Source organism: Citrus sinensis, chromosome 3 (assembly GCF_022201045.2).
Source record: "Citrus sinensis cultivar Valencia sweet orange chromosome 3, DVS_A1.0, whole genome shotgun sequence".
In the NCBI taxonomy this organism is placed as follows: domain Eukaryota; kingdom Viridiplantae; phylum Streptophyta; class Magnoliopsida; order Sapindales; family Rutaceae; genus Citrus; species Citrus sinensis.
Window position 1 is genome coordinate 23377668 of NC_068558.1, and position 13946 is coordinate 23391613.

General features: G+C 34.2%; 1 non-coding gene across 1 annotated transcript; it reads left to right on the forward strand.

The window, feature by feature from the left end:
• Positions 1 to 13585: 13585 nt before the first annotated feature.
• Positions 13586 to 13692, forward strand: LOC127901608 (small nucleolar RNA R71). Its single transcript, XR_008053852.1, has one exon. It is a non-coding gene; the product is annotated as a small nucleolar RNA R71 (small nucleolar RNA).
• Positions 13693 to 13946: the final 254 nt, after the last annotated feature.

Consider the following 13946-nt stretch of genomic DNA (forward strand, 5'->3'; position numbering starts at 1 on the left):
TGTTAAATCATAGATAGATAATGATACGGTGGTTTGTAATAATAAATCATAATATTTACTTAAGTAATTAATCGCTATGGTTGAGAAACATTTGTATATGAAACAATGGGTAATTTCATTACAATGTCAGATTACTAAAAAGAAAAATTGCTTTTACACTATTGAATATAAATAAATCTAGTCGAATAAGTTTTCTTTTAATCCTAATAACCATGTTAAAAACAAAACTTCTAATTAAGATATAAAACTTTTTGTGTGCGCCTTTTTCTTCCCCCTTAAACAACTAATAACTTAAGGCTAAAGTTTCAGTGTCGGGCCTCAATGCCTAGCATTGTGCCAATTTTTATTTGAAACCGTTGGATTCAATTAAAATGAGTCCAACGGTTGAGATTAAATTAAAAATAAAAAGTAACGGGTTACTTGTTAAACGGTTGCTGAAATCCATTACATTTTCCCTCCTTCAAATCTCAAACATCTCTTTCACCCCTCTTACTATCACTCTCTGAAATACTGATTTGTCTCTTGGATTGTTTACTAATCACATAAAATTGAAGCTACCGTGTAACTCACAGTGAACAACAAGTCGAATCCATCAATCAGTTGGTGTCATCTTGAGTTGTTCTCTTTAATTTTTTAGTTAAAGACAAGGTAATGATGATTCTTGTGTTTTTGTGGTGACTATTGAAAATGATATGTGAAAGAATTACGGGTTTATGTGCTATATTAAATTGTTGATGATATGTGAAATAATTAGGGATTTATAAGCTGATAGGTAGTGAGAATTATGATGATGACTTTAAGTTCCTCTTTTCTTTGCCTCTTCTAAGAACTATATTATATCCCACAAGTGCCACTTACATCAATACGATGTACCTCCATGTGCTGAAAGGTAGTATGATGAATAAAGATCACTAAATCCACGATATCTATATTAGCCTACTGTTAAATCATAGATAGATACTAATACGGTGGTTTGTAATAATAAATCATAATATTTACTTACTATGGTTGAGAAATATTTCACTAATTAGTTACTGGGTTGAGAAATTTTTGTATAGGAAACATGGGTAAGTTCATTACTATGTCGGATTACTAAAAAAGAAAAATTACTTATACACTATTGAATAAATCTGGTCGACAATCAATGACTTCAATATAATTAAAGTGCGCACAAACATTCTAAAAGGTCATCCAGCCAAATAACAGAATTTAAAAGAGCTAACTTGGCTAGTACATGGCTTGAGCTATTTAAAATTACACGAAATATGATGAATTTGAAAAGCATATCGTCGTTCCATGGGTTGTAAAATATTAGCAATAACTTAGAAAATAGTAACTGCGAAAATAGTAGCAACCCTAACATACCCATGACAATCACACATCACCGCACCTAAACCCATGACATTATGCGCACAATCAACAGTGATGATGCCAGCCTCACAGTCAAACTTTGAGACCCACGTTCAGTTTAAGGTTTGAATTTCCCAACATAGTTTTTTTTTCCTTTTTTAAAAGAGGATCATTGGATTTCACCCCGTTCCACATATTAAATATACTTACTATATTCCTACCAATATATGTAGTAATCTCTAAGTACCTATGACTAGACAAATACCTAATGCAAGGAATAAATAAATAACATTATTATTGATGCACTGATGTAATAATAAAGCCCTAACATTTTGTCAATTGCAATAAAAATTCCTAGACAAAAAAGAAAAATCCTCAATTTTACGTTATTTGTTTCAGCAATCTGAGAAAGCAAAAATCACTTGTTGAAAAAGCTTAATTGCTCACTTTTAGTAATTTTAATCTTTTACATTTGCTAATTGCTCAATCTCGATAATGTTCTTTCTCTTGTTAAAAGCTATCAAGGGAACGATTTTAGCAATCCAAGTGATGGATAGACCTTTCTAAACTTGCTCATTTATTTGGTTTTGAATATGGAATTGATGTTGTTTGCTGCCAATGAAGAGATTTGATCAAATTGTTTCTAAAAGAATAAAATTGTTATTTTTTTCTTTTGAAAAAGTTTAGTTGTTTGATCACATGATATTTATAATATATATAAGTTTGCAAAATGATAGAGTCTAAAGAGAAAAATCTTATGTAGTTTTTAGTATTTTTGTACAAGATAAAATTGGAATCATTAATAGGGTTTGGTGAGATAAAATGAGATAATCAAATATCAATACTCTAAACGAGATAATTAGATTCTTAGGCTTTCATAGATTTTTCTTTTTTAATACACTGGGCTTTTATAGTTGGAACATCTAAATCAAAAGCAGATGCAAAACTTGGCCATAGAAATTAGAACATCCTTAATTCAAAAGCCAATACAAAGATGCATTCCTAGTAAGACAAAAACTTTTAAAGTGATGAAATTAGAGAAGCATTGTGATATCCAATTTTAGTAGGCGTACCAAGTTTAACTAAAATTTAATTAAAAAAATAATGAGTAAAAATAAAATGCGTAAAAGTAAAGCACACAAGAAGATTTTTACGTTACTCACTACATCCATGGAGCCACGCTCAAATATTGAGTAATTTGCTAGGCTCAAGAGATTACAACCTCTTGAAACCTTACACAATATGAGACTCCATCTTAGTGATTGCCACCAACTTATTATAAACTCACCAAGTGTTGATAGGTAGCTTTTTATCTAAATTAAACCATTATTGGTGGTTTGTTGATCTTGGAATTGAGTTGATAGCTCCACACTACAAGAAAATAGGCAATAGATGACAGTAAATAACTGTCATAAAAGGGGATGTATGACAGACAACTTATCTGTCATTTATGTCACTGTCATTAATTCATGACAGAATATTTTCCGTCATGAATTCATGATGATTTTTGACAGTCACATATATGTCACACAATATTTTAATGAGAAATTAAAATTATTTAATTTTTTGGCATTTTTAAACTTTTTGGCTGTAAATTAGTATTATATGAACATTAAAATTACTTAAAGCATTATTTTTTTAATTGTATTGTTATTATTATTTGTGTTGAATTATTATTATTATTAGAATTCTCAGCAAATTTGTTTTTAGAATAAATTTATAAATCTAAAATAAATACAAAATATGATACAAACAATTAAAGAATCCAATTAATAAAACCTGGATATCCATTTAACCATACAACCCATTGGATTTCTATTTTGATTGTGCACACAATATTCTGGTTCTGATTATGTTCTTAGCAGGGTCATTGGAAGTATAGGTGACACTATGTGACATGAGCTAACTTTCTTTTTATTGTGTATATATGATATACAATTTATTTTCGTGATTAATTACGCTTTTGAAATTCTAAATAAATTATGAATTTGTATCTTTCTATTATAAATTTATGATTTTTAATATATGTTTTGATAAGAAAAGGGATTGCAATATTTTTTGAACTTGATAACTGTAGTGAGTGGCAATGGTTTTACTTACCAAGTTGACAGCGCACTCCTCGTCATTACTTTTTGGAGATTGAGTAACTTATTGAGAGGTGTGCTTATCTTTGGACCTAGAAATTTATTTATTTTTGTTAGTAGAATAAGAGGAGAATGAACTTTTGTTTCCTTTAAGTTTGTTTATCTTCCGAACTTGTTGTTGTGCAAATTTCATTGAACTCGCAGGCGCACGAATCTATTGTAGAATAGATCAATGATGACGAGTGTCGATCCCACGAGGAGGTGGATTTTAATTATGCGTAGAATTAATTTTCTATATGGGTGGTTGGATTTGTGGTAAAAATGACTTGGACTATCATAAAATTTGAATTAAAATGGTGAGAATAAATTGAAGAGAAATCTATTGAAATGAAGCGCTTGGGTATCTGGATCTGCATCAACATGCACCTTGGGCTAAATATTCCTTATTAGTGCCAATTAAATCATGAGGGAGGAATCCACACCTCATGAACCACACTCTAATCAATATGGTGCTAAGGGCTTATTGTGCCAAATAATAATAACCTTGTACTAGGGAGCCGGTGAAACCAGAGCGGTATCTAGACAAGATTATTATTATTTGTCGACGAAAAGTCAAAACATCCACAAAAATTAGAAGGGAAGAGAAAATAAATTTACCAAATAAAGCCCATGGCACATGTTGAAACTTCACCTTCAACACAAGCTTAAAAGAAAATTAGCTACTCATAATTGAACTAGGGGCAAAATAGAAATTTATTAAAATATGTAGAAAATACAAGATGGAGAATGAATTACAGAAAATTGGACTAAAAAATGAATTCAAGGATACCAAATTAGGGGGGGAGAGCCCCCTTTTTATAGATACATTGAGTAAATCATGGCCATCGGATTAAGAACATTTCGGACGCTCAAGATGGCGCCACATCATCAGTCAACAGTACGCGGTTTGACCACACGGTTTGAACAGTGACGTGGTTTGAACAGTAACGCGGTTTGTTGTAAGATATCCTGTGTATATGCATGTACCGTACGCACAATTTTTGGTCCACTGATATGCTGCCACGTCACCGATCAACAGTACATAAGAATTTTAGTCCAATAGAATCGTGACACCTCATCAGTCAATACCACATCATCGGTCAATGCCATGTCATCGATCCATCTATGTGAATAGTATCATGAACAGTAACGTAGACAGTATCGTACATGTGAATAGTACCGTACATGTGAACAATGCCATTTTTCCTTTTATGCTTCTCCTAAGGTTTTCGACTGTCCTAAGTTCAAAAGTGATGTCCATTTTACTGTCTGATCTCTTGTCAATTGTGAAATAACCATGATGCCCCTAAAATACATAAAATACTTAATTACAATAAAACACACATAATTAAATCACAAGAAGCTTAAATACATAAAAGTAAGGATGTTAGTAAGATTTGAAATGTAAAATGACGATTTTCTCCTTTGTAAATATACATTTTCTAACACTCAACACACCCCCAACCTGCTTATTGCTAGTCCCTAGCAAATAAAGCGAAAACAAAATTCAAACCCAAAATATTTTTTTCTTTTTTTAAAAATATTTTTGTTTATTCAATCAGACCAATGATAGCAAACAAATAAAAGTATAAGTATTATCTCCAGTCTAAAGAAACATCACACCCACATCAACCATCCACATGAATAAGCCTAGTAGACTTTGTCACAGCTACTTTCAAGAATGACATGTCAAACCCCAAAATCTCACTGCAAGTAGTGACACTCTCACAAGAAAATTAAATCCAATAAAAATAGTCACTCCAACGAATGCTAAATTTGAGAGAAAATAATATAGAAGTAATATCACACACTCTCACCAAGATGAAAGAAATTTTCCCACAGCTTAAAAATAACATGATCTGAAGTCAAAATGCCAGTCAACCCAATGTATTCATTATTTTTTACTTTTTACTTTTTTTTTTTATTATTTATCACTACATCTTTTTAGCCCATAAAACTAGCTTCTACTTCAAATTATAGATCCCTAAAGTCAAGAAAGACTTTTATTGGGACATAACGTAGGCTAAGGACATGGCTAACAAAGGAGGAAAAATAGGAAAAAACAAAATATATGTTTAAAAAAAAGTAGAGATCTTTTGGAAATTACAAGGTGGATTTTGCCTATTATTTTTTTTTCTTTTTTTTTGAAACAACAATTTTTTTTTGTTTTTCTTTTGTTTGTCACAACTTCACTTAAAAAAATAATTATTTACATTTTTCCCAAACATAAATAGGTGACGGAACTTGTAAGATATTGGGTAATACTCCAAATCGGAGTAGGTCAAGATGATAAGTTTGACAAAGAAAAGTTTTTTTTTAAAGACTCAAAAGGGTTTAACTATAGATTTTTCACAAAAGGGATGGCTAGAAAAGCTCAAACGGGTCAAAGATGGTCTTTCCATCGTCTTTTAGGGCTCTAAATAATCTTCCATATCTACTAGTTAGATGGACCTCAAGATGTAGCAACACATATTTTTTTTTATCTTACAATTTGTTTTTCTTTTTAGAGGGTTAACTCAAACGAAATCTAGAGATCGTATATAAAATAATAAACTGCTAAGTTGTTGAAGAATGGGCAAAAGGGGTTACTCTCCAAGAAAAATAACAGGCTCAAAAACTCACTTGGTATTTATTACGACATGTGCATTCCTTCAAGTAACTCATATTTGTCTCCGATATCAACACATAGAATAGCAAACATAGCATAACATCACTTAAGACCAAAGATAGTACAAATACTAAAATTTGAAAGTCATCATGTCATCCAATATAAAAAAAATCACACAATTTGTTTTAAAAAAAAAACGACAGTCCACCCCCCAACCTACTCTAAACATGAAAAGAAAATATGCAGGCAGAAAGGTGAAAAATGATGCAGAAAAGCTAATTAAAAAAGTTACACTTAAAACGATAGAAAAAGAAAATAGTTTTTTTTTAAACTAAGAAGATGCATTTCTAGAAGCACTACACTCCATATTCAGCCATCTTTGACTCAAAAATTTGAAAGTGTATATTTATAAAGGAGAAATTAAAAAGAAAAAGTTAAAAAAATTGTCAAAACTTAATAAAGAAAAAGAAAATGTTTGGATTTTTTTTTGTTTTTTTTAAACGAAAATGATGCGTTTCTAGAGTAACTACACTTCATATTCAGCCATCTTCAACACAAAAAGTTAGCCACAATTAGTCTCTACAATAAAAAATCAGTAAAAACTTAACCAAGATTCCACAATTGTCAACTATTCCCTCTCCCCAACTGGAACGAAACATTGTCCTCAATATTTTAAAGGAAAGAAATAGAGTTTATAAGACATCACCTAGGTAGTGCAATACATAAGAAAATATTTACAAGCAGAGAGTTAAACCTAATTTGTGCTTCTTACTGTGGCTAATGTTACCATCATTATTTGGATACTCTAACACCAAGGTCCTGGGGTCTGGCTCTGGTCTATAAGCTTGTAACAAATCAAGTAGCTCCTTAGCAGTGAGCACAAATAAAAAATTTTTTCGCTGTGGAAGGAATGAAATAGTTTTTGATTGCATGGTTAAGAAATGCGATGAAACCATCATAAAAGTTATTGACATTTAACAAACCGATGGATTTCTGGTGAATGTGCAGATGGGCCCAAGATGCTAATGTGATAAGTGCCTCTAGAGTTGCAAGATCTCTTGGTAGGAAAATAAAAGCATCAGCATGATTAAGCATTTCAGTTATTCTTTCTTGCATACCTAAGACGACTAACTCTTCTCCAATTGGTGAGTCAGACAAACTGCCCAAAGGTTTTAGGGCTCTTAGGATGATGCCTAACACTTGGCTTCCTCTGACAAAAGCAGCTTCTGAGACCAATTTTGATAACCCTCAGTTACGTCCTCCATACACCAAGTGTAATTTTCTCTCTGCTATACTTCGACCAAGATCTATGGTTGCTTCAACGAACTCTTTATGTTTGCCATAGTTAAATCCATAAAGTACACAAATGTTCTTGAATTGTTTATTGAGAGTAGCTGCCATTGGGATACTTCTCAAAATCAATTTGTGAGTGCTTAACAAAAAGTCATTTTTAAGAATCTTGGTGACAGTGGGTCACAGCTGTGTATGAGGTAGCATGTCAGTGTCAATTAACGCGTAAAGCACATAGCTCGCGAGTCAAAAAGGAAATAGTAAAAAGAAAAAGAAACAATGATAAAATAAAATTATTAAAGACAATAATGTAAATGATAAAACAATAGTGAAATAAAATAACAGTAAAGTAAAAGGATATTTATAGGTAGTTGCGACTGTGGCTCACATCTTCCTCTGGTTTTACATTCAGAAACGGCTCGAATGCCCTCTATGGGTCGAGCATAGGCTTCCCATCCAGTTTTCTTATAAACTGGCAAATACGGTCGTTTATAGTCAGATTCCCGAGACTATATTGTGCATGCTCTTTCTGGAATAAAGGCCATAACCAGAGAATCGTTCCTTGTACATATCCACTGGGATGCGTTTCAAGAGACAAAATGATATCATCCAATGACTCCTTATTCAAGCCATCCCTAATGAATTGAATCTTATCTTCCCTGTTATCAGACACCATTCCTAAAGAACATGGTTTTTTATTGCATCTCATTCTGGCACACTTATGACAAGCAACAGAAATTCTTCGAACTCGTCGTTTTCTTGCATAATTTCCTTTACCACAACCAGACATGTATGCAATAAATTTTGGAGGCAAATCACCTGCCAATCGTACTTTGGCCTCGATTAACCAGTGAATGTCAGTAGGTATGTTATTCCTCATAAGCAATCGCATGCGTTCGGACCGAACTTTATGGATTGTAAGGAGGGCATTCTGAGGAAGTGAAGGGAATCAATTGTGAAGCATTACTAAAATCTCGTTTCTACCCATACCTTCGCCGCAAAATATCAGTTATTATGGAAAACTGAAATAACCGACTTGATTGTCACAGAGTACCGTTATCCGCCACTTCACCGGGGTAACAAACTAAAGCACACAAACAAAGAAAAACAAATTAAAACACATAAAGAAAATTACAATCGTCCTCTTATTGAATTTACCTCAAGCCCCAACTCGATGTTGTAGACATCTCTCTCAATGTCTCTGAGTTGGCTTTCTAAATCCTCAACATGGGATACTAACTCTTCTGGTTGCAGAGCCCAAATATGATGTGTTTTACAAAATCGAATCTACCTTTTAAGATGAGATTTTACACATTGAAGTGGTCTAAGAATTTCCAAGAGGAACTGTTAAATAGTTAAACAAACACACTTATGTAAAAATAATTTCAATTAGCGAAAGAATAGTAAAAAGAAAGCAAAAAATCAAATCACCGAAAAGAAAGAAAAATCTCAATTCAAATCTAGTGGGTCACTCAAATTTATTTCAGTATCCTCTCCATATGGTTGGTACTCTAGATATGGCTTTAATCTTTGACCATTAACTTTAAACGTGACGCCGTTCTTTGGGTCTTTAATTTCAATTGCCCCATATGGAAAAACAGTGTGAACAATAAAAGGGCCAGACCATTGAGAGCGTAACTTACCTGGGAATAGGTGCAAGTGAGAATTGAATAAAAGCACTTTCTGACCTGGAGTGAAAGATTTTCTCATAATTTGCTTGTCATGAAAGACTTTCATTCGCTGTTTGTAAATCTGCCAGCCGTAATCTTCTTTCTGAGCTAGCTTACAACATGTCAAAGTTGAATTTCTTGATGGCCCAGTACGCACGATGCTTGAGTTCTACAGGTAGGTGGCAAGCTTTCCATACACTAGCCTGTAGGGTGACATTCCAATCGGGGTTTTGAAAGCCGTTCTATATGCCCATAATGCATCATCGAGTCTTAATGACCAATCTTTTTTGTCCGGCCTCACCGTTTTTCTAATATGTGCTTTATTTCTCGATTGGAGATCTCAACTTGGCCACTGGTTTGCGGATGATATGGGGTCGCCACTTTGTGAGTGATGGAATACTTTGTCAAAAGAGCTTTGAATGCTTTGTTACAAAAGTGGGCACCACCATCACTGATTATTGCTCGAGGGAATCCAAAGCATGAAACAATGTTACTTTTCAAAAACCTTATCACCACCTTGTGATCATTGGTTCTACATGGAATTGCTTCTACCCATTTTGATACGTAGTCAACAATAACCAATATGTATTGATGGCTAAAAGAAGGGGAAAAATGTCCTATGAAGTCGATGCCCCATACATAAAAAATCTCAACCACTAAAATTAGATTTAGTGGGGCATCATATTCCTTCGTGTAATGCTACCCATTCGTTGACACCTATCACATGAAAAACAGAAAGTGTAAGCTTTTTGAAATATAGTTGGCCAATAGGAACCACATTGTAAAACGTTAGTAGCTGTTTTCTTAGCACTGAAATGGCCTCCACAAGTTTGTTCATGGCAGAATGAAAGAATATTATGAATTTTCTTCTCTGGGACACATCGTCTAATTTGATCTGCACAATACTTGAACAGATAAAGGTCATCCCAAAAGAAATTCTTTATTTCCGTAAAAAAATTGGCTTTATCCTGCTTGGTCCAATGCTCTGGAAGTTGACCTGTAACAAGATAATTAACGATATCAGCATACCACGATAATACTTCCACACTCATCAATTGTTCATCTGGAAATGACTCATTCAATGTTAATAGTTATGTAATTGTGTCAAAATGGAGACGAGAGAGATGGTCTGCCACAATATTTTCTGTGCCTTTCTTATCTTTGAATTCCAAATCAAATTCCTGCAAAAGTAACACCCAATGAATTAGCCTAGCTTTTGCATCTTTCTTTGTGTGAAGATATTTAAGAGCAGCATGATCTGTGAATACAATTATTTTACAACCAATTAGATAAGATCAAAATTTCTCTAATGCAAACACTATTGCTAGCATTTCTTTTTCAGTAGTTGAATAGTTCAACTGTGCATCATTCAATGTCATACTAGCATAGTAAATAACATGAGGAATTTGATCAACTCTTTGTCCTAATACTGCTCCTACTGCATAATCAGATGCATCACACATAAGCTCAAATGGTAAGTTCCAGTTTGGGAGCTGAATGATGGGTGATGATGTCAGCAACTGCTTTAATTTTTCAAATGCCACAAGACATGAGTCATCAAAGACAAAAGGTACATCCTTAGCAAGTAGATTGCATAAGGGTCTAGAAACGTTGCTAAAATCTTTAATGAAACGTCTATAAAAACCAGCATGCCCAAGGAAAGATCTTACTTCTCTGACTTTTTTAGGTGGAGGAAGATTAAAAATGAGATCCACCTTGGCTTTGTCAACCTCAATACCTTTGCTCGAAATGATGTGACCGAGAAAAATACCTTATTTTACCATAAAATGACACTTCTCCCAATTTAAGACTAAGTTCTTCTCAATGCATCTCTGCAGAACTAGTGTTAGATAATGTAAACATTGATCAAATGTGTCACCAAAAACAGAAAAGTCATCCATAAAGACTTCAAGGAATCGTTCAACCATATCAGAAAAAATGCTCAACATGTATCGTTGAAATGTAGCAGACGCATTACATAATCCAAATGACATTTTCCTATATGCAAAAGTGCCAAAAGGGCAAGTGAAAGTAGTTTTCTCTTGATCTTTTGGTGCTATGAGAATCTGATTATATCCTGAGTAGCCATCTAGAAAGCAATAAAATTCATTGCCTGCTAATCTATCAAGCATTTGATCGATAATTGGTAAAGGAAAATGGTCTTTACGTGTGACATAATTCAACTTTCTATAATCAATGCATACACGCCATCCTGTAGTCACTCTAGTGGGTATCAATTCATTATCAGCATTGGTAACTACTGTAACTCCTGACATTTTGGGGATAACTTGTACAGGACTGACCCATGAACTATCAGAAATTAGGTAAATGATACCTGCATCTAATAGCTTAAGGACTTCAGTTCTAACAACTTCTTTCATATTAGGATTTAACCGACGTTGGATTTTTCCTTAGTAGGTTTAGCATTTTCATCAAGGTGAATATAATGTATGCAGTCTACTGGGTTATACCTTTTATATTGGCTATGGTCCATCCTAATGCTCCTTTGTGCTCTTTTAAAACATCCAACAACTTATCTCTTTGTTCGTCATTTAGGGATGATGAGATGATTACCTGCATAGTACTTTCTTCTCCCAAAAATGTATATTCCAGAGTGTTGGGTAATGGTTTGAGCTCGAGTTTCGGTGGTTATTCTGATGATGGGATGATTTTCTTCTCTGATGGTGCTAGTTGTTCAACTCTTGACTTCCATTTATTAGTGTCCATGGATGGTGCTGAGTCAAGTAGGGCGTTGACCTCATCGACCGATCTGTCAATATCAAAATCAAAACCAAAGTGAGTTAATCATGTTTGTAAAGGATCATCACGAAGGTTTGAAAGAAAAGTATCATCAACTAATACTTCTATTAAATCCACATCAACAATTCCATCATTTGCATTGCGAGGTTTTTTGGCAATATTGAAAATGTTTAGTTCCGTAGTCATGTTGCCAAAAGACAACTGCATATTTTCAGTCCTACATTGAATGTGAGCATCCGCAGTTGCCAAGAAAGGTCGGCCTAAGATAATGAGGATGTGTTTCCTTGAATCCTGGATTGGTTGAGTGTCAATTACAATGAAATCAACAGGAAAATAAAACTTGTCTAACTGGATAAGTACGTCCTCTACAATACCACGAGGTATTTTCATGGACCGATCTATAAGCTGTAACACTACTGGAGTTGGGTGTAATTCTCCCAGTCCAAGTTTCACAAATACTGAATAAGGCAACAGATTTACACTAGCTCCTAAATCCAACAAAGCATTCTCAATTGTGTGGTTCCCTATGCTACATGAGATAGTGGGGGAGCCTGGGTCTTGGCATTTTAGAGGAATTTTGTGTTGCGGTATAGAACTAACGTTTTCTGTTAAAAAGGCCTTCTTTTGAATGTGAATGTTTCTATTTTTAGTACAAAGGTCGTTAAGAAACTTGGCATAAGATGAAACTTGTTTTATAGCATCAAGTAAAGGGATGTTAACACTTACCTGTTTGAAGATTTCAAAAATCTCACCTGTGGATTTTCTTTTCTTTCTTTTAGCTAACCTCTGAGGAAATGGAGCTTTGAGAATATATTCTCGTGGGTTGGTTTCTTCTTTCTCTTTCGATGGTAAGTCCTCAACATTCACAGGTATAATTTGATTTTGTTTTGTCACTGGCATCTCCACTTTGTTGTCGACTTTTTTTCCTTTTCGCAAGGTCATGACAGCTTTGACCTCTCCGTGCTGCTGTGGTGAACTGGTACTTACTCATGCACTCCTTTAGGATTAGGCACTGGTTGACTTGGAAATTTGCCTTTCTCAACAGTCATTGGCAAGGTTTGAACTGAAGAAGTAAGTTGTCCCACCAGCTTCTCGAGGCTTGAAACTGATTGGGCTTATAAGTTGAAGCCTGCTTTCATCTCATTTCGTATTTCATCAATAGTTCGGTTCTGTTGCTCAATTGTGGAGTGAGTAACATTCTTGAAATTTTGGAATGCATCCTCCCATGGTCTGGGTTGAGAGTAGTTCTGGTTCTGATTGTGTGGTCTACATGGTGGCTGAGAGGCTTGAAGAACTTGAGGAATTAGTTGCATTCGTGGAACTGGAGCTGTTGGTCCATTCTGTTGGAATTCTTGAGACCATGAAAAATTGGGGTGGTCTCTTCATTCAGGGTTATATGTGTTGGAGTATGGGTTGTAATTAGATGGTTTTCTCATTACACCTATGGCATTGGCTTGATCTGAGTATGAGTCATTGTCATGTGGTTATATTGATTTAGTAGTCGTTAACGATGTTATTTGTCGAAAAAGACCTTCAACCATCTCTTTGACTTCTTTAATTCCTAAACTTAACTCGCCAATGTGAACCTCATTTACTCCCTTAATTCTTTTAGTATTCCTGAGTGATCGACTCCGTTGTTGGGAATTATCTGCTTGTCGCTGGAAGAATTCCCAAATCTCTGATGCACTTTTTGACATTAGCTCTCCTCCACTTGTTGCCATTAGCCATTCTTGGACATGTGGCAATAATCCCTCCAAAAGGTATTGGCATTGGTACCATTTCTCGTACCCTGATGTGGACACTTCAAGAGTAGCCCATTGAATCGCTCCCATGTTTCGAAAAACTGCTCGTCTTCTCTCTGGGTAAACTCTGAAATTTCTCTGCGAATAGCATTGATTTTATGTACTAGGAAATATTTATTAAAAAATTTCATTACCATTTGTTCCCATGATGTAATGCTATTAGCAGGCAATGTATTGAGCCATGAACGAGCTCTATCCTTTAAAGAAAATAGAAATAGTCAAAGTTTAACATCATTGTTTGAAAAATTATCATATTTAAAAGTTTGACAAACGGCATGAAAATTATTCAGATGATTATATGGGTCCTCATTTTCTAGGCCATAGAATGTTGGGAGACAATTTA